The 20,228-nt window shown below is 38.0% G+C and overlaps 1 protein-coding gene and 1 long non-coding RNA gene across 4 annotated transcripts in view; both read right to left on the reverse strand.

Moving 5' to 3' along the window:
* LOC141941109 (uncharacterized) overlaps positions 1 to 6,637 on the reverse strand; it is an 89,190-nt gene extending 82,553 nt beyond the window's left edge. Inside the window, exons 1-2 of the long non-coding RNA XR_012628223.1 lie at positions 6,592 to 6,637; positions 1,828 to 1,899 (exon numbers count right to left, since the gene is read on the reverse strand). This is a non-coding gene — a long non-coding RNA (uncharacterized LOC141941109). The remainder of the gene's footprint in view (positions 1 to 1,827; positions 1,900 to 6,591) is intronic.
* Positions 1 to 20,228, reverse strand: part of HDAC9 (histone deacetylase 9) — a 490,905-nt gene that overhangs the window by 416,557 nt on the left and 54,120 nt on the right. The window lies entirely within an intron of this gene.

The raw sequence follows: 20,228 nt of genomic DNA on the forward strand, positions 1-20,228 counted from the left end.
TATTTAAAATTAAAAAAAACCCCAAATTTCTAAACTGTTCCAATCCCCATTTAGACCAGTTGTTATGCATTACTGAAATTCCTTGAGGAAGTGCAACTTTTACACATTTGGACAGCTTGTTTCATTTCCTTAAGCTGTTTCTTTATAATATCTTTGCCTAAAGGGTGGGGAAAAAAACGCAGCAGAATCTAAAAAAATGTGTTCATATGGACAAAACAGAAATGGGGTCTTTTTAAAATTGATCTTTTATTACTAGAAGTTTTGGTCTGTTCAATGGACTGAAAAAAACTCCTGAATTAATTTTACAATGGCAGGGCTGCACATCCCAGTGTTTGTAGCATACGCTACAGTGTAGCTGTCAGCTAGTCAGAGGACTTTGGTTTTCTGGAAGTTTTTTTGAATAGCAAAACTCTTCCAGTCTTCCTGTTCCCAGAGTCCAGGCAGTGCTGCCTGCAGTAGCTCTTCCTGAGGCCAAGAGCTCTGTCAGAGGAAAGCTTGAGAATTATTCATGTTGCAGCAGAATCAACCCCAGCTGTCTTTTTTCGGACTACCTTGAAGATTCTCTAACACGCAAACCCTCTGGGACTAAACAAGCACTAAATTAAATGAGAACCCTCTTTAGCCTGTTTCAGGTCACACAAGGAACAAATTTACTTTACAAAGATAAGAGCATTTTCAGAGTCTAGAAGACAAATGTAACTTGTGTCTGGATCACTGTTGGTACGGGTCCCTCAAGCTGTTCCTGGATGGAGTCACTCCAGGAAGGTTCAGCACTGCCTCCTCCATGAGCGATAGTCACAAACTAGCGTCTCTCTATGTTCTTATGTTACTCATGTTCCACAGCCAGAAAAGAAACTGTATTTTGTAGATGTTTGTTCTTATATCATGGATCCTCGCTCTGTTAAAATACTGAGCATGATGGAACTTCCAAAGCTATTTTAGGTCACTTTCCGAGATAATGTCTTCTCTTACGATTCAATATTCCATTGATTATGTGATTCGGGCCATTGTTTACAGATTGACTTAAAAAAACAGATGACTAAAGCAAGACACGTGAAGCTGTTGCAAAGGACTGCATATCTAAAGTAAAACTGTTAAGTAATTTTTACCATTTGTTTTAAAACATACCTTTTTTGAAAATTTTCTTACATACACCTGTCAAAACCCAGAGAGATCAGCACCTTATGCACAAAACCAAACCACTGATAACAAAAGCATAATGGTTTTCTATCTAACATGCTGTGATATTTCATTTGTAAAATGCTTACACAATGAAAATCATGTTTCACATTTGTCCACAGGCATTTGCTTGTGAAATGATATCGCCTTTTGTACACCTTTTGTAACATTTCTTCTAACAGCTCTCTGTTTCCATGCTTACACACACACATTGTACTTCATAATACATGCTAGACGCTTCCTTTACTCTCTGTGAAAGAAGACAAATCAAGCATTAAAGGCTGTTTATGATCCCACTGCTAAAAATGACTGTCACAGGATACTAAGAGTGAAAAAACTTTAAACAAGATTACATCAGACAGGATGAGATCTTTTGCCGTCTCACTCTGCACATTTCAGAGTATGCAGCAGCTATGGAAATAAGCTGAAATATTAGCATGTACAAGTCAAATGGGGCATAATTTCTTATTGAGGATTACACATTTCAAACGAGTTCAAAAATACGGAAGTTGGTTTCCAAAACCCTTTTAAAATTTTCTTTAACTTCTAGATGACACACTGAAAATATGAAAAATGGCATAAAACATGTTCCAGATTTGGTGCTTACAACAGTACTTCAAGAAACTCGGAGCAATTTTTTTTATTCACCTTTAGTTGCTTTTAAGGTTCCAAATTTTAGCTTATGTATTCCAGATGCACCAGTCCAGTGTTTTGAAGAACCTAAAAATAGACCCTCAAAATGTGAGTCTGAAAAATAAAAAAAAAAAAAAAAAAAAAAAAGAAATATAAAATCCCTGGTCAATTTGAAGAACATTGACCTAGTATAGCTGGAAAATTACATTTGCAGGAGGAAAAAATGGTGCAGAGGATAACAGACTCCAAGTCTGTTATTTCAGTGTGGGTGGGGAGGGAGATAAAGGACAAGTGTTGCTGCATGAATTCTACAACTACTCTTCATCATGTTTTTAACATATGGCATGGATGCACAAAGCTCCAAATGAGGAGCATTTTGGATAGAGCTTTTTTTAAAATCACAAGAATAAACAAGTAAAATAGAGTACTAGGAGCATCTCCACAGAGGGAACACCATAAAAAACACTTTGCTCCCCATTATGAAAGAAAAGTATCTTCTACTTTCTCTCCAAACCCAGTATCAAAATGGTCAGAGAGAATACTCTAATCGTTGATCTTGGCCAGAACAGGTTTACTCCCAAACTGCCCAGATTTCACAGCCGTGGCTAGTGATGTTTTTGTATTCTCCTGCCTTTTTGCCAATAATTTACCTACCATTTAAGTATCCAGGCTGCATCTGAAATACTAGGATGAGATCTGGACATGTATCAGCTATTCCTCTGCATACTTATTTTCACAGAAAATAAAACTGGGTATGTAGCCCAGCCAGGAACTGCAACAGGTACCAGTAAGTACCCATGAAACAGATCCCAGATATACAGAAAGATCATTAAATTCACTAGGACCTTTTCTTTTTTTTTTACTTTATCTTATTTTACTAGAAGCCAACTCTAAACACCAAATACACACTTGTGCATTAAAGTTTAACAGGAAGACTATCTGACCTCCTATACTTCCCTTTTTTGGCTCTACTTTAAATACAGAGATGACTGCTGGCTCAGAGAAAAGTGACCTCCCTTTTTCAGGGAATCATAAATGCAAGAGCTAAAGTCCTTTGTCTATACTTTCAGCATTACAGCGAAAATACCTCAAAAATCAGAGGAGGAAAACCTGTAAGAATTCTTTTTCTCCTCTTTTCTCTATATTTCTCAATAATTTTCTATCTCAATTTTGGAACCTTCCTTTTCTCCTTGTTTCTTCCCAGCGGTAGCAACACAGGTAGTTTATAATACAGACACTAATGAGATCAGGCTGGTTATTCAATGATTAAGAGAGGGAGAGAGAGAGAGAGAGAAGGAGAATGAGCATAAAAATATCTCTATTAAGTGATTATGTGTCTAATGCCAGCTGAATTCTTCAACCTCTCCCTGCTTTTCCCCTCTAAATTCTGTATGTCTCTCCTTTGCCAATATTTCCTCCTCTTCTGGAAAAGTCCTGCATGATCACATCTTTCTTATAGTCAGAAAATGACAGCAAATGGCATGTAGATTTTTTGAAGTTCGAGTGGTTCATAAAAGAAGAAAAAGATTTACTCACAAATCAAATGAGAACTAATTTTTGTTTTGCCAAGACTGTCCTAAGGTCTAATATTTTCAAACTGGTACCTCCTGAAAAGTAAAATTTTAACAATAGAGATTTTACTTTACATAATTACTCTTGAATCTTTCAAATCTCAGTCAGCTTTACACTGACTACTGAGAGCTTGATGAACAGAGCAGCTCTGTGTGGATTTTATTTGGTAATGCCTTAGGTTCTAGTTATTCCACATCTAACTGCAGCTTAATCTTCTAATCTCTTGTTCTGCTCATCAGTATGACTTTTACATATGCCAATCTCTAATTGTGTAAGGAGAACCTTAAAAAAGAAAAAAAAGCAGAAGGAAAAACATTTAAAGGTAGAGATTTTCAGGGACTTGGTGCCAACTTGCACTCTTCACTTTTTTGTAAAGAAACTAATCTCTTCCATGAAATAGAGCGACTTCTATGGAGGAAAGTTTTAATCCTCAAAGTAGTACCTCATACCTTTTTTTTTTTCAAGCAAAATAAACTTTGCTATTATCTGCTGAAGCATGGCTAATTTTGAACAATGTTGCACAAGTGATTGTACTGGAAATGTTTTCCAATGTCTAAGCACATATATCTAACTGCTTTCTCACATAACCTGAGAATCTGTTCCAATGTTGTCTTCATTCTTAATTCTAAAAGGAGATAGCTGCATTTGGCTGTCAGTGTCTTTAAATGGTAAGTAAGCAAATAGTATGGCTCTGCAATGTACCTTTCTTGTAAGAAAAAAAAAAAAAAAGCCTGCAATTATCACTGTATGGTGCCCTGTATATCAGTGTGCACTCGATAAAAAGTGACTATTATCTGTACTGTTACAGACTACAAAATATGCACCTTTAAGGCAGTACAGCAATATACCAATGATGGTGCTTTAAATAACTATGTTAGAAGAATGAGCTTTAAACAACTTCTAATGGCTACGTCTACAGAAGACTTTGTGGCACTAAGCCACAGATCTTTCTCATCTGAAATTTATATTTAGATCTGTAATTTCTTTTATCTGTATACCAATTTCTCATTGTTACAGAACATATGCTCTTCCTCAAAATAACTAGCTATTTTTGTACTATTACTCAGCCGCATACTTCCACAAAGCTGCAAGTGTTACTTCAGATAAACTTAGCAGCTTTTTGGCTAGTTTCCATGTTTCTTTAATGACAGAGAAAAGACTACCTAATGAAGCATGCTCCTGTACCCCCTCCACCAAACTTGAGTTTGCTTTGAGTGAGGGCAATGAAACCAGTTGTTTTATCAGTCCCCAATCAACTGATGGGGATGGAGGGGAGGAAAAAGGACAAGTTCTTGCACATTTCCCCTCTGGTAGAAGTCATTCAGACAGGAACAGTATCATATCCTATCTCTTAGTAACTCTGAGGACTTCTTCTGCTATTTTAAGTGTTTCTGAATGGAAAATAGTAGTGGTCCAAATTGTAAGATTATCTCATTGAAGGGTGCATGAAAGAGAATGTTAAACATCCACAAGATTTAACAAAACTGTTCACAAATCTGATAAGCATCTTTCTAAATCTTTGATTTGATACATTCAGTTACAGCAACTTAAATTAGATAAATTACCATTGCCTCACTAATTGCTATTCAGATGTTATGCAATCTTTGAATTTAACAGCCATGCTGCATACTACCTCTGGGACATTTTTGCATCAGCTATCTTCATTAGCACACCATCACCATTTTGCCCCCTAATCATAAATATGACTCTGCAAGACATATATTTCAACAACTAAAAATCTTATTTTATTGTTAGAAGTATTTTATTGCAATCACAGAGATATGTGAGTTTTGGTATGTATTTTTTAAAATATAGATACCCAACACTTCATATAGAAATAAAGTATTTCAGTATTCTTCAAAAGGAAGTAGCTGCTTGTTTCCTACAGGATTTCAAAAGCAAATTGACAGTCTTCCTCTCCAGTTTGAACCTCATGATAGATTCAAGTTTGTACAGATATGGAAAAAAATAAGAATTTAGCATGACATAATACTACTAGCTAAAACATATGGGTTTTATTCTAAGTATGCATACATTTCTTACCAACTATATGCTTTCTTTTCTGTCTTACGTAACTATTTTAGGCCACATTATGTGGATTAAATCATATAATGTAATACATACTCATGCAAAAAATCTCATTTGTTCAATCACATAATTCTTATATATTCTACCCAATACCACTAAAGTCTACAGAACCAGAAATATATTGTACAGCCATCTAAATAGTTTCTAATCTAAAAAAAAACAAAAGTTATATTCTATAACTTAAAATAATTTTGACCCAAGTAATTTATTGAATCCTGATTTTAGAATGTTAAGTTTAAAAAGGCTTTGCTGAACTTAGTGACTTTAGGCCACTGACCTCCCCCTGTAGCTCCTCCCTGAGGAAGCTATTAAATCTGTGTCCTGATAGATCTTCACCATGTTTTGAAGAACTAGCATTTAAATAACCAGAAAGTTTCCATTTGTTTGGGGATGTTCTGAGAGGAAACACATTGCTTTCAAGAACTGCTTAAAGCTACAGGAAAAAAATTGTTTTGGACAGAAGAATTCTGGCAACTGAGTGCAAACTAAGTTCCTTCATTTGTGATACAGTGATTGTATCATATGCTGTTTGCACAGTTCCAGTCCAGTAGAGCCCCAGTTCATTGGGTAGTTTCTGGACATCCAACATGAATAAATAATCTACAAAACTTTATAAACTTACTTTCCCTTACATGAATCTTACCACTCTTTAATTTCAGTGGTTTTTAATCTGTTTTCCCCACAGTCCTCAGAACTGACAATTATTTCCCTAAAAAAAATTATCCTAAGCTGTTTGTTACCATAAGTAAAACTGCCAGGACACGAATGAGTTGTGAGGGAAGCAACCTCCAGATGGGGAGCACTGAAAGAACTGAGACGAGGAATACATCATCAACTGCTCCAGGCAGAACCAAAAGAGAGGGTCTGACTAGTTTAGGGTGTTAACCCCACATTTAGCTAACAGAAATGAAACTTTTCTTTTATAAATATATTTCTGCCAGCATTGCCCTATAGACATTAACTATCCCATAAACTACTTTTGTGGTTTTCCATATCTGTTGCATGACTCTTGATAAGGACTACTCCACGTTACCCAACTCAGCAGGATGCAAAAATCTCTTGGAGGAAGTTGAGACTGTTCACTGAGAAGCAGGGAGGGGACATAAGTAATGTACTGACCTTTTGTTTTCAGTTTTCCATATTCTGCTGCATTCCACATGCTACTGGGAAGTAAATTACTCAGTTTATTTAAACTAGCAAAACAAAAGCAAAAAGTGTAATTGCTATGCTGGTTTAGTCATCAGAAATCCATCAGATTACCAAATTATCCCCACAGTTTATCTGCTTGGGAGTCAGATAACTGCCTCACAGCACAGCACAGCAGGACCACTGTCACTTAATCATTATCATTAACCCACCTGCAGCCACATGGGCATGGCTAATATGGAGTATTCTTTGCTTCTCTGTATGACTCTATTTCATGTTGGAAAACTAGCATGTTCTATTTTCACAAAAGCATAATATAATCACAAACTGCAAACTAAAGTCAAGTCTGCAAAAGATGTTTTTGCTGCTAGAGTACTGTTGGCTAGTAGAAGCATTCTTTTCAATATTAGACATTAATGGATAGTTAAGAAAAACATCTTTAGTACTGTAGTGTCTGTGGGCATATTCTGATGAAGAAATACTTTACCAACCAAAACGGAACTCCACAAAAATACAATTAGCAGCAAGACGAGAGCACAATGTTTGTCTACATATATGTGAAAGATCTTGTAGCTTGAAATGGGTCCAACTGTAAATTAATAAATAACAGAAGAAAAAGTAATAGGGAAAACAATTAAGCAGTCTGACTTCTGTATACATCAGACATGCTTGGTTCAAAGCTCGGTTTGAATTTAGTGCATTTGATTAAAAAAATCAAAACATAATCAACAGAAATTTTGGACTGAAATTTTAGACTGCATGTTGTTTAAAAGTCCACAGTTTGAAAGAGCTAACATTCAGTTATTGAAAGTATTCGTTATTCAAAAGTAATACAGCTGTGCACCTAAGAGAGCCTTCAAATTTCTCAATACTAATTTGTCAGTTTCTTTCCAATAAGTGATGATGAGCTGAGCTCAGACTGTAATTTTTTTTCTTTTTAAACAGGAATGAACTACAAAATCTCTTAATTTAAGAATTAGGAAGTCAACAAAGATGACATGCAACAACTTCAATTGGTTGCTAGAGGAAGTATAAGATAAGACCAATACCTTGTCTTCGTCAATATTCACAAGCAGATGTCTAGGAAAAAGTAAGAATAGGACATATATGATACTCCCCTGAATATGATTCCAGACTCCAAACCCTTTCCACTCAGGGAACTTTCTGAGGCAGATATGATCACTACATACTAAGAAACCTTCATGCATTTCTCCACATGTACTTGTCCAGACTCCCCTTAGACCCAGATTAAAAAAAATTAGCACCAGCAATATCCTCAGCGAGGCTTGCCACCACTGTTGCTAGGAAAAGGAAATGTTTCTTTGTTTTGAACCTCTCTCCTACTACTTTCATTTGATACCCTTTAGTTATTCCAAAAGAGACACAGAACAATTAATCCATATCAACCTTCTTCCATGCTATTTATGATTTTGCAGAATTCTACCAAGTCCTACTAAATTCTCTCTTCCCTGACACAGAAGCTCTTCCACAACACAGATCATGGTCTTGCCCTACTTAAATTCTCTCAATTTTTGCAAAAACATTTCTGAGATTTCAGAACTCTTTCTGAAAGAAACAAAGCCACACACTGTATCAAGGTGTAAAAAACCTTACATTTATATACTGACATAAAAAGGTTTATTTTTTATTTCTTTCCTAATAGTTCCAAACACTTAACTGACTTTAGTGAGTGCTACTCATTCGGTATTTGCATGGGAATATTAAAACCTCAAGATCACCTGAGTGACTGCAGCATTTTGGAGCCTAGTACATCCTATATGAAGTTACAATTGCTATTTCTTCACATCACATCTACCTCTGCTGACTTTTATTTACCACTTTATTGCTCAAAGTCAAAAGGTCTTCGTCCGATTCTTTATAGCTGTCTCTCATCCTTACTAACTTCAACACTTAGTATTACCAGCAAACTTTCCTACCTTACAGTTCATCCCCTTCCAGGGTTAATTATAAAATGTTGAACAGCACAGGTCTCAGCAGAGCTCCCTGCAGAACTCCCCTTCTAACCTTCAACATCTACTGCAGCTGATCATTTATTTCTGCCTATTTTCCTACCTTTATCCAGTTTCTTTCCCTACCTATCTTGCTCACAAAGAATTTTCCCTCCTATACCACTTCAGCCTTAGTTTCCTTAAAAACTTTCACACTTGTCTTTCACAACGGCCTCCTGAAAATACAAACAGACCATGGTGCCCAAACTAGTTCCCTTCACATGACTGTTGAACCCTTCAAAAGGGCTTAAGCGTTTAATAAAGTCATGCTATCTTTCCCCTGAGAGCACTTTTTTCAGCTAGGTGCTCCTATTCCGTTCTTCATTGTAGGCTCTGCTGACTTGCCCAGGAGACGGAGGATTTTTTCTACTGGTTTCCCTGGGGTCCGTTTCTTCACTGAGCTGAAGCTGCATCATTCTATTGGTGTATTGGGTTTGCATGTCAAGGTTTTGGTAGCGGGGGGGGTACAGGTGTGGCATCTGTGAGAAGCTGCTAGAAGCTTCCCCTGTGCCTGACAGAGCCAACGGCAACCACCTCCAAGACAGACCCGTTGATGGCCAAGGCCAAGCCCATCAGTGACAGTGGTAGCGCCTCTGGGGTAACATATTTAAGAAGGGGGAAAAAAACTGTGGGAGAGCAATTGCAGCTGGAGAGACAAGTGAGAATATGTGAGAGCGACAACTCTGCAGACACCAAGGTCAGTGAAGAAGGAGGGGGAGGAGGTGCTCCAGGCACCGGAGCAGAGATTCCCCTGCAGCCCATGATGAAGACCCTGGTGAGGCAGGCTGTGCCCTGCACCCATGGAGGGTAACGGTGGAGCAGATCTCCACCTGCAGCCCGGGGAGGACCCCAGGACCCCACGCTGCAGCAGGTCGATGTGCCCAAAGGAGGCTGTGACCCTGTGGGAAGCCCACGCTGGAGCAGGCTCCTGGCAGGACCTGTGACCCCATGGAGAGAGCAGCCCACGCTGGGGCAGGTTTGATGGCAGGACTTGTGACCCCGTGGGGGACCCACACTGAAGCAGCCTGTTCCTGAAGGACTGCACCCTGTGGGAAGGACTCATGTTGGAGAAGTTTGTGGAAGACTGTCTCCCGTGGGAGGGACCTCACGCTGGAGCAGGGGAAGAGTGTGAGCAGTCCTCCCCCTGAGGAGGAAGGAGCAGCAGAGACAACGGGGTGATGAACTGACCGCAACCCCCACTGCCCATCCTCCCGTGCTGCTCAGAGGGAGGAGGTAGAGAAATCGGGAGTAAAGTTAAGCCCAGGATGAAGGGAGGGGTGGGGGAAAGGTGTTTGTGGGATTTGGTTTTATTTCTCATTATCCTACTCTGATCTGTTTGATAATAGATTAAATTAATTTTCCCCAAGTAGAGTTTAGTTTGCCTGTTATGGTAATTGGTGAATGGTCTCTCTGGGTCCTTATCTCGACCCACAAGCCTTTCCTTATATTTTTTCTTGCCTGTCTAGGTGTGGAGGGGGAGTGATAGAGTAGCTTTGAGGGGACCTGGCATCCAGCCAGGGTCAACCCACCACAACTGGCAAACCCCGTGGATATGCTTACATGTGCCAGTCAAAAAACTGACATTGTCACCTGAACCATTCATTTGGCCAACACCATACTGCAAAATACCTCTAGATCTAACTAACTCCATGCATTTGAATTACCAAAAAAAAAACCCATACTAGAATATTTGAATCATTATTCAACTTAAATGTCTGGGACTGCACTCTCCTGGTTTCCTGTTGTCCAGCTCTGCTGGACCTTTAAAATTCTGAAAACACAGACAAGCTTCTGGATTCTTATGAAACACCACTTTGGGCTCACTGAATTCACTTAAATTTTGACCCACTATGAAATGGAACCATTCTTTGGGTAAGAGCTTTATATAGTTACCTGTCTTAAATACATGATCTTCAATTCCTATGTCACACATTATTGCAAAAAAAACCTACCCCAAAACCCAGCATACTTTACATTGCTTACATATATTTTAACAGAGTATATAATTTAAAAGAAATGCTTCAGGAAATTAATATTGCTTATTAAGGAAAGCATCTTTCTCACAGTCCTACATTCACATTGAAATAACCCAAGAATTTGTCAATCACAAACTATTCAGCAGATACCAGAAAGCTAATTTGACATGAAAAGAAGTATTAAGAGTTTGAATGACACATTTTTTGGTAAAATGTGAATATCTTCAATTTAAGTGCATATTTCTACATCACAAACCAGATTTAACTTTCCAGCTACAAGAAAATTAACTTTTTGTAAATTCATTTTCAGCCTACTGTTATAAAACCCTGATCAATATTGTTAACTCCTGCAAGTCTTGCATTTTTTGGTAAAGAAATCTTCTATCAATAAAAATAAGGTATGGTAATGAACCAAAATCCACAATTTTCAGCTTTGATTAGGAATATTAGTAACTTCTTTGAATTTTTTAAGTACTTTTATCTCTTCAAGCATCCAGGAGACATGTTGAATGCACGTATAAGTATTTGTGTTTCTTTTACCTTTAAATTGTTAGCTTTTCCAGTAGATTAGTATATAAGTATGCAGGAATTGAAATATATGGAAACTCAAGCCCTGTGAAGCCATTTTCAATAAACTTATTTTAATTTATTCAGGATAGAAATGCAAATAAATCTTTTGAACACATACTGAGCACAGAGTATTGCAATGAGACTTCAATATAATTATTATACATTAGTGTGGCAGCTTGGAAAAGAGACTTTCTAAGGATACAGCCATGAGATAAGCACTAACAGGGTTCAGAGTGCCTTTCAATCAGTGAGTAGCAGCAATAATTTTCAAACTAATATTTATCGGGTTTGCATGTCAAGGTTTTGGTAGTGGGGGGGGTACAGGTGTGGCATCTGTGAGAAGCTGCTAGAAGCTTCCCCTGTGTCGGAGAGAGCCAATGGCAGCCGCCTCCAAGACAGACCCGCTGCTGGCCAAGGCTGAGCCCATCAGCGACAGTGGTAGTGCCTCTGGGGTAACATATTTAAGAAGGGGAAAAAAACTGCTGCGCAACAGCAGTTGAAGAGAGGAGTGAGAATATGTGAGAGCAGCAGCCCTGCAGACACCAAGGTCAGTGAAGAAGGAGGGGGAGGAGGTGCTCCAGGCACCGGAGCAGAGATTCCCCTGCAGCCCATGATGAAGACCCTGGTGAGGCAGGCTGTGCCCTGCACCCATGGAGGGTAACGGTGGAGCAGATCTCCACCTGCAGCCCGGGGAGGACCCCAGGACCCCACGCTGCAGCAGGTGGATGTGCCCAAAGGAGGCTGTGACCCTGTGGGAAGCCCACGCTGGAGCAGGCTCCTGGCAGGACCTATGGCTCCGTGGAGAGAGCAGCCCACACTGGGGCAGGTTTGATGGCAGGACTTGTGACCCCGTGGGGGACCCACACTGAAGCAGCCTGTTCCTGAAGGACTGCACCCCGTGGGAAGGACTCATGTTGGAGAAGTTTGTGGAAGACTGTCTCCCGTGGGAGGGACCTCACGCTGGAGCAGGGGAAGAGTGTGAGCAGTCCTCCCCCTGAGGAGGAAGGAGCAGCAGAGACAACGGGTGATGAACTGACCACAACCCCCACTGCCCATCCTCCCGTGCTGCTCAGAGGGAGGAGGTAGAGAAATCGGGAGTAAAGTTAAGCCCAGGATGAAGGGAGGGGTGGGGGAAAGGTGTTTGTAGGATTTGGTTTTATTTCTCATTATCCTACTCTGATCTGTTTGATAATAGATTAAATTAATTTTCCCCAAGTAGAGTTTAGTTTGCCTGTTATGGTAATTGGTGAGTGATCTCCCTGTCCTTATCTCGACCCACGAGCCCTTCATTATATTTTCTCTCCCCATCCACTTGAGGAGTGGGAGTGATAGAGCAGCTTTGATGGGCACTTGGCATCCAGCCAGGGTCAACCCACCACATAATATCAGAAAATCCATAAAATAATACAACTCTTACATCGAAAATCCCAATATAAATAACATATGTTAGTAAAAAAAAAAAAAAAAAAAGAACATTTTTAATGTAAGAATGAGAGCTGCTAATATGTCTTATCGTTACTTGAGTCTGAGAAGACCTTGTGTGGGGTACAACTGTCTGATCGATCTCTCTCTCTTATGGACCTCCCTTTTGCCTCTTTCTCTTTCCTCCCAAAAATATTTTATGTAAATACAGGAATGAAGTCTATCAGAAGCATCAGGCATTTTACTTCTGTCTGGGAGGAAGTGTGACAACAAATACTTATTTATTCAAACATGTTAAGCTTTATATATGGATGGTGGAAGAGCACACAGTTATAATCAGATATAGCACTAATAACTATTGCAGAGTACACACAGAATGAATATGTTCACATAGATCACCACAGTTAATGAGTTAGCTGGATATCCACCAAAATAAAACTACTGAAAATTTAACTACTCAGCATGTATAACAAAAGACTGGAAAAGGGATGACCCTTTGGCTCTTCCATTTCTGTTGTCATCATAATCCCTTGCTTCTCAGAGGTAACAAAGAAAAAATCTGCACTTATTTCTTTTGGCATTTCATTATTTAAATATTTAACACTATTAAAGAAGTATGGAGAAAATTATTTTTTATTGCTTAAAAATGTATATTTGAAGAAAACACAAATTACATTAAAAAATCATTCCAATGTTGAATAGTTTGGATACTAATTAATAGCTATATATCCACCCTAATTAATATTAAAATCGTTTCATTTACTGAGCCTCACAGACCTTTTTCTTCTTTTCCTTAATTTTAAATTCTTGTGTGATATGGAAATCCCTCAGCAAACTCCGCCATAAGATCAACACCCTTTCAAATACAAAAAGGGACATGTATCACTTTAAAGGTTGTAAGAAAAGCTAGCAAAAAGCAACCAGATAACAGTATGCTTCAAAAGATATACTGCACAGACGGGAATATATTACAAAATAGAATAAAAATCTCAGCTCTTTTCTAAGAACTAGCCTGTGAGTAACTCATTTCATCTGGCTTTTGGTCACTAACCATGAATAGATACAATGGGTCCTCTCCTTTACATATATTGACATACTTTAAATCAGAAAAGCATGCCAAAGAGAACACCATATCTGACTTTTACCATCTTCTAAAGCCAAAACGGCTTTAAGTCGTGTTTACTCTAGAATGCAGTATGATTGCGTGTGACATGACAGTGCTCTTTTGAAAAGCTTCATATGGCAGTTCATCATGAAAGGAATCTAAGGGAACATGTTAAAATTGTGTCACAGTATTCTGTTTGTACAAGAGGCCAGCCCAAATTTGATGAGAGAAAACAGGTCTGTATGGAACATAAATCCTGTCAGTCACATCTGACTAAAACTGTAGGAAAAGATTAAAGTTCAAATTTACTATTCCATCAATGGCAGATCTAATGAGAGATATACTTCCCCCCAGACATTCCCAATGACTTGTCTAATGGTGGTTGGGAGAGCAACACTTCCCCTCCCTCACTTGTTGTGGCTCATCCTGCCTCCTCATGGTCACTGAAATGCTCAGGGTTTTGGAAACTGTTTGCCAGAAGTGTTGCCTTCTGTCAAACAGAAACAAACCCAACATAGCTCACAAATCTAGCTTAAAATACAGCTATCTGAAAAATTAAATATATCTAAGAAGGGAAAACTTCCAACAGGGGAAGATCCTCTTTTACCACATCCTCTTCTTCTGGACCTTCTTCTACCACTGCTAATACCAAAAGGAATAGTAACATGGGAAGCCTGCAATGCCTACACTTCTCAAGGCATGAGTGGCACAAACCACTCAAGTAACTGTAAAGCGTAGCTGACATTCAGGAAGAGGGTGGTATAAAGGTCTGGAAGTACTTTTCAAATTGAAAAATCAACTTTAGAGAGGTTATGAAAATGCTCTGTGTTCAGCTACAAGGGTAGAGGAAAAACAAGAGGATCCAGCTCTTCAGTTTCACAAATGTCATAGTTGCAGTCTACCTCGCAAAGATACATCTCCAAGGAAAATGCAAATCTCTTTAAAGGAACTCGAAAATCATGTACAATAAAAGCACATAGGGGAAGACTGTGCAATTCAAATTAGGTCCTTTTTAAGAAATTGAAAAGAAGGAGCCAAATCTCACATTGTCCCAATGAAACAAGCACCTCAGGCAGGACCCGATATTCCCAGTGCTCTGACAGGTCTATTAAGACAGTGAAAAACGCTTTTTCTTGGATCACTTCAGCTTGACTTCCTATTGCCAAAAGATAGAAAGACCTGGCAGGTTTTAATTGTACTTACAGACTGTTCTACAATTTATTGAGATTATGAATTACAAATAATCAGTTCAAGTGGTTTAGGATGATTTTGTAGTGGTTACAATGGATTTTTACTGGTTTCAGTCAGTGTGGATTTCCTGAGACATGAGGAAGAGCCAAACTTGGGTAAGCAAATGGTTTTGCTTATGGTAACAGTGAGTTTAAAACAACCAAAAAACCCCAAATAACCCAAACCTAAAAAAACCCACGTATAATAGCATTTTTAGAAATTTCATCTTAAATGAAGAAGAAATTCAGAGGAAAAATCAAAATATATGAAAACAATCCAGATTTACTTTTGAAGAAGAGTGGTTAAACTAGTTCAACTCTATTATGGATACTCATTCAGGACTAAATTAGCTCCATGTAGTTTAGTTCACTTCCAAAATAAATTAATACGAACTAAATTAAGGAAACTAATTTTGAAAGCATTCGAACAAGGATTTAATGCAATTTAACTAGTTCACTTCAAGTCCAGTTAGTGCAGGTTAATTTTTTGAGTGTCCTTGTGTAAACAAACCCAAAGATCTTGGAAATACCATCATGCAGAAAGACTTGGATAGTTTTAAAAGCACACACTGTAATGGATGTAAGATCCTGTATAAAAAGTATTAGCCTTTATTATCGCTTTCTTTTTTCTCCTGCTTGCTTTAAAAGGGGACATTTGCATTTAAATTATTAAATTTGGATTATTTTTTTGTCTTTTATAAATCAATTTCTCTTCTGGTGGTGGTGGTAAAATGGGGACAAGGCTGTACTTTTAGACTAATATTAAAAGTAATCACAGAGGGAGATTTCCAGCTAAGTCTAGAAACAGTCATAATAACCAGGCATTTCTGCATATGTGAATAATTATTTATATAGAAAATAAATTCAGCATTTTCCAGAACATCTCACAGGTTTATTCTTAAAATCTAAAAAGTAATGCACTATGTGAAATCTATGGTCATTTTTCTATTTTCAATGTTTAACCTTTATCTATATGTAGGCAGAAACCAATCTTACATATTACAAACATGCACAAACTCAAGCAGGTAGTAAAATACTCTAAACCCAGTTACAGGAAACACCAAGACCACCTTGCTTACAATAATTCTCAGGCTATGCACAGCAAGAAGGAAAGGAGGAACAGAAGTCTGATCTAAACATGGAGGTCTACGGACATGACCTGACTGCCGGCCCAGCTCTCTCGGCTTCAGATGCCTTTACTCTGTTGAAGCCATGTCTGAAAAACACTCACTTAAAAACACTAAGAAAGGTTGGGCTCTGCTACAACGGAACAAGGAAGAATCCTGAATGGATAACTAAATACTTGGGTATATTGAGTATTTCTCAGTAAGCAAGTCTGTAATTTCTTAAATTCTTAATTTCCTAAACTTGGAATGAGAAATTCCTTCCTGTGATGCCTTTTAAGTGAAACATTCAGATACTTCATGTGGCATTTGAGGAGGAATTTACTTGAATTTTCAAAAGTTCAATCACTAAATTCAGAAATCAATTATTTGCTCTAAATCCGGTCAAAATCATCCCTTCTTACTTTTCCTTCCCTTAAAAGTAACCAGCTCCTGTGGCACAAATAATTTACTGCAGATATCTCTATTGGTACAGCATACTTCTTTGCTTGTAGCCATTCAAATCACTGAACAGCACAATAAATGTAAAGCTAATTCTATGACTAATCTTAATCTCCTCATCAGATAAATGGGAAAGGGAAATAAGTAGTAGATACGCAATCCATTATTTCTCTCCTCTACCAGATTCTTAATAAAGGAAATGCTGAAATCTCAACCAAAGACTTCAAGGGATCTCAGTTCCCCTTCCTTTCTTGCTCTCCTGTTTAGGAGTGGGTCATAATTATCCTACAGTAAATAGACTGGGAACCATTTTTAGGTCACTGACAAAATATTTAAGTGAGAAAGCCTGGAGTAATCAAATCATCACAGAGCTTTTCCTACAGCTGGGATGATCTAAATTCAGACACTGATCAGTTTAAGACTGCATGTCATGTATACAGCTACTTAAAAATTCATCTGCACAGCTTTATCACTTCTGCTGTCAAAAACTAGTAAATTCTTATAATTTGATTTCAATCTAAAACATCTTAGAACCTGACTACAAGTGTTACTATTTTAAGATCCACTTGTAAATTGAACCTGCAATCACGTTCAGGCAAGGACAGATTTGAAAGTTCTTAAATCACTAGTTGTTTTAGCCAATAATCAAACAGACCAAACAAGTGCAATTCAAAAAAAGTAAATTAACGCATTTTCAAAGCACTTCTGAAAGTTATTTTCATACTGAAATACTTCCAAAAAAAGCTTGCAACCTAAAACTCTGCTTGGCATCAATTAGTATAAAAAACTACAGGCCATAAGAAGACTGATTAATCTACTTCCTGCAGTTCAAAAAAATCTCATGACTCATGAGCATGACAGGTGCAAAAGAATTAAAGTTGAGGAGAGAATGCCACACCACCAATTTCAGACAGCTTTGTAATGTAGATACATTTAAATATAAGCATTTAGGAATAAATAAATAAAATACATATCTTACCCACCCATCACTGAGCTAGTTCAGGTAGCTAGTGCTACCTTCAGATACAGGCTGGAATTTTTGTGTGATTTCTCATAGGAGGTTTAAATTTATAAGATGATGACAATTTTCATGGTAGACATTGAAGTTGAGGAATTCTGGGAGATTAGATGAAACAGACAAAGAAAAATCCTTATTGAATGTAAAGAAAAATTTATGGAGAAAAAGGCATTTCATTTAGAAGATGTAATTATTCATTTAATTAAAGCAAATAGTGCTAAGGCTAAAAAAAAAAGCTAAAACATCAATAGAACATCAAGATCCTAACTAAATCCAGTTATCATAGAAAACATAAAACACTGATGGGAGAAGGATGCAGAGACATTTAATCACTGAATATGACTGCTTCATACCAGCTGTATATAATTTGTATTATCAGCCTATAAAGTAGGCACCTTAAGCAATCCTGATTTTCAAAAGCCTTTGCTTAAACCAAAACTCATTTCTGAATCTTCTACACAACAGTCTTCATCTGACATCATTGCTTAAAAACACCATCACTGCTTTTCAGGTTTGTACCGCTTGGCTTTTGTTACAATTCCTGAAAGAGGCTACTTCCTCAAATACACTGCACCTCCTTCCCCCAGGTTTTCCTATAATCATAACACAAGTCTAGTTAGGGAAGTACTAGATTGAACAGCAATTTCTATGCACACAGCTGGAATGATCTGGAGTCTGTACAATTTCACACTATGCTCCCCCAGATGCAGAGCAGTAGACCTTGTAAATAGAGTTAGGATGATTCTGCAGGTTGAGATATTCACCTTCAAGCCTCTCAATCAATACAGAACTCCCTGTCCCTGGTGGTTCCAAATCAAATCAAGCAGACTTGAGCATCAGCTTCCCACTTTCTAGACTAGTCACTGAGACTCCTAAATACAGTCTGAACACAGGTCCTCAACAGCAGGCTGGTGAATTGTGGAAACTGCCAAGCCTCAGAAAAGTTTTGGGTTTTAATACCATCAGTTAAGCAAAAGTGCTGCAAGGAACCCTTCCTGAAATCATATGGGCTGCTGTTTTGATATACACTTGCCAGCTATCATTCTGACACACTTCCTATATTTTGTGTAACACTTTACCCCTGCAAATTTACTCCACACAAGCCCCACTGATGATTATGCCATTAATTTCATTTAAATCATTCTTCCATTGCTTTCAGTGGGATTGTTCCCAGAGTAAGAGTCCTGTGGTACAAAGATGCACAGTCATAATCTAGTTCCTACTGAATACAGCTGTGAGCAGTTATTGTGCATGCCTTTGACTTTAGTATTATGTAACCTTCCTTTGGCTTACCCACGTGGAGAAATATTAAAATAAATTAACATTTTACTGGTTCTCTAATTGGAAGTGTCTGTTCAAAACAAATATGTTTATCAAACAGTTTGACTGGGAAAATACATTACTGTAGCTGTAGTTACCCAAATTACATGCTGTCTAAAGCAAAAAGGGCAAAAGCCATCTGGCTCCATATAACTTACATTTTCTAGACAGCTTGCAGCTGGTTCTGATTAAGCAGCATCTCAGTACTCCCAGAGATCTATTTTTAACTCTGCAAATTTATTTTTAGGGCTCACACATCCAAGGCACATGGTGTTTACATTAATAAATGAACAACCGCCTACAGTTAAGAAAAGCTTTGTGCAATTCTTGTGGCACAGTCACTGTGCAACATAGATGGATGGTTAAATAAAACATCATGTGTACTAATTAAAGAGACCTTGCCCACCTCCTGGCTCTTTACAAGACTGCAGAAAGCATCTCTGAAGAGCTTGAACAGCAGGAAGAAGAAGGTGCTACACAACAGGATGATTTAACATTGGTTAAAGTAACGTTGTGTGGCATGTCCTAGGAAAATAGTACACATCTTCTGGCCCAACCCCTCCCAAAAAAATCTTTTTTTTTTTTCCTAGGGAATCTACAGATTGCTTAGATAGCTTATCGCTGTAAGTTATTCAGCCACATGTATACGGTAGTGGAAATACTGTCCTTGCCATCTAAGAACATTAAAGCTGAACAGAAAAACAATGTACAATTTAGAATGATTGAAATCTGCTACTAAAGCCCTGAAATTGTCAGAACTGTGGATGTTGTAAGTCCGGGAAGCATTAGCAGACCTAATTGCATATTTATTTTTTTATAGACAGACAGACACACACACGGAGTTTACACATGATTTTTGATAGCAAAATACCAGCTCATCCCTGTACCATCAAAACATTCCTTTCACAAGGATATCAAATACATGCACCAGAAATGTTAAAGGTGGAACATGTTTTGAGTTTGGTTTGTTCAGGTTTTTTTGGGCGGGTGGGGGAGTGGTGTTTTGGGTTTTTTAGTGTCTGTATCTTTTCATTCCGTGGTATAACTGAACTGCAACATCATATTTGGGGGGAAAAAAAATGAGACCAGTAACCAGCTATAATGAAGTTGAACATAGTTAAACTAAACCTGCTACAATCCTATAATATTAATTCCATTTTGCATGGAATCACAACCTATTCTATTGCATAGACTACTGTGCACAGTACATGCACCTCCTCCACCTCTGCTCCCTTACTCTTGCAAACCAAAGCAGGCAGCTGCATCAGCCAGAGAGAGTGAGCTGGCAAAGGGAACTGCTAGCGGTCTTCAAGAGGGTATGCTGCTAGAGTTTGGTTCTGGATAAAGTTATATGGAAAGGACTATTAATCCTGAAAGTAAAAGGCTTTTACTACTT

This window comes from Strix uralensis, chromosome 1 (assembly GCF_047716275.1).
Source record: "Strix uralensis isolate ZFMK-TIS-50842 chromosome 1, bStrUra1, whole genome shotgun sequence".
Lineage (NCBI taxonomy): Eukaryota > Metazoa > Chordata > Aves > Strigiformes > Strigidae > Strix > Strix uralensis.